This window comes from Phaseolus vulgaris, chromosome 9, assembly GCF_000499845.2.
Source record: "Phaseolus vulgaris cultivar G19833 chromosome 9, P. vulgaris v2.0, whole genome shotgun sequence".
Classification (NCBI taxonomy): Eukaryota; Viridiplantae; Streptophyta; class Magnoliopsida; order Fabales; family Fabaceae; genus Phaseolus; species Phaseolus vulgaris.
In genome coordinates this window covers 34934300-34936189 of record NC_023751.2, presented here as the reverse complement: position 1 = coordinate 34936189, position 1890 = coordinate 34934300, and positions in this window count along the sequence as shown.

Below are 1890 nucleotides of genomic sequence, written 5' to 3'. Positions count from 1 at the left end.
AGTAATACATAATTTTCAATTTGAAGCATATGCTAAAAAATTAAAGCATGTACAATAATCTTGGCTCATATTTTAAGCTTATCCTTGAGTGAGACTCATCATTCTGACACGCAATTTCACTAGTGTAATAAAATATGCAGGAATTGAAGTATTTGATTTAATTTAAAACTTTAATGAAGATGCTTTAGAAGTAACTTTTAGCTTAAAAATTAAAAGTAAAATAAACCAATATTGGTTGTGCATTAATGCATCCAAATTTTGTTTTAAATAATTTGAAACGTACCAGTGGGGTTATTTAATCTCTTACGATGATGTCAAATTGGGAAACATCGATCAAAGACACAAAGGATCAAACAATCAAAATATGCTCACGTGAGCCTAAATTCTTTGGACAAAAAAAAATGTATATATAGAAAAAAAATAAAGCAGAAACAGACAATATAATATAGTACACATATAATCACTAATAACATATCCTTGGATAAAATTATCATTTTTTATTGGATTTGTACTTGTTAATACTAACTTTTCCACATAAAATTTATTAAAATAATATTATTAAAGTTAATTATTGTATTTAAAATATTGTTTGTTTTAGAATTTAAACTTTCATCATAATTTATCTTTAAATCATACCGTAATTAAGTAATATGAAATGTTAATTGCAATATGTGAGCTCTATTAGATACTATAAATAGGTGCAACAATCAGATACATAATTATTACAACATTAATTACATCAAAATATTAAATATTTATTTAAATATCGAATAATCTTTTACTAATACATTATTTTTGGTTAATAATCAAAATCTAAACATTAAAAAAACACGATAAACGGAAATTAATCAATTGTTCAACGTTATTGTCTAAACCCCTCTTTCAACTCTTCCTATAACATTATGTATTTATTGATGGTAAAATAAATTATTCTAATTTGTTTTTCTTCTATCTCTCAATACTGTAATAAAATTAGTGGACGATTGTTTTACCCAATAAAGTCAAATCTAACCTGTGATATTGTATCTATCTCTATCCAAATGAACAAATGAATACTAAGAATTCATTAATAATTAATAATTTAGATAAAATTATTCATGAAAAACATTAAAAAAAATTATTAAATAAAAATTAATTTTAGAGACAAAAAATAATTAGATGTTATAGTGATTAAATTAGAGACCATTTTAAAGATTAAAAAATTATTGGTTTCTAAATTTGTTTCTATTATTTATAAAAAGTTTCTAAATTGGTATCTAATTAACTACCGAGTTTTTTGCTACTAAATTTAGAATCTAAATAATTGGTGATTAAAATCTTGGTAGCTAATTAGATACCAATTTATAAATTATTTATCAATAGTAGAAACTAATTTAGAAATCAATAACATTTTTAATCTATAGAATATTCTCTAATTTAATCATTATTTGTAGTGAAATATAAAGAAGTATATATAAAGATATAAAGGGTTTTTAACTTTTTATTATGAAATGTTATTTACTTTCCTGATTAAAGCATGAGAAAGAAATTGTATATATACCATAAAGGAATAGTGTATGAGAAAGGTTAATTTAGAATGTTATGAGAAAAGGTGAGTAACACTAGAGAGGGAGTTTCCGACAGCTTTTTAGTCTTAGAAAAGATGAGTGGTGACTAGGATCATTTGAGGAAATGATGTTTGGTACAAAAGAATATCAATGAAAAGTTTGAGAGGACTTTCTTTTATCAAAATTTAAAAAATTATATATAAATAGATAATTAAAGGATCACATACACTTTATCTTGCTATCTCTATCAAGAGAAAAGAGAAGTGTAAGATAGATGTTAGGGTTTATCATTTGCATTAATATGAGCTATCAAAGTGGATACTTCCTTCACAAACGTGGCAAT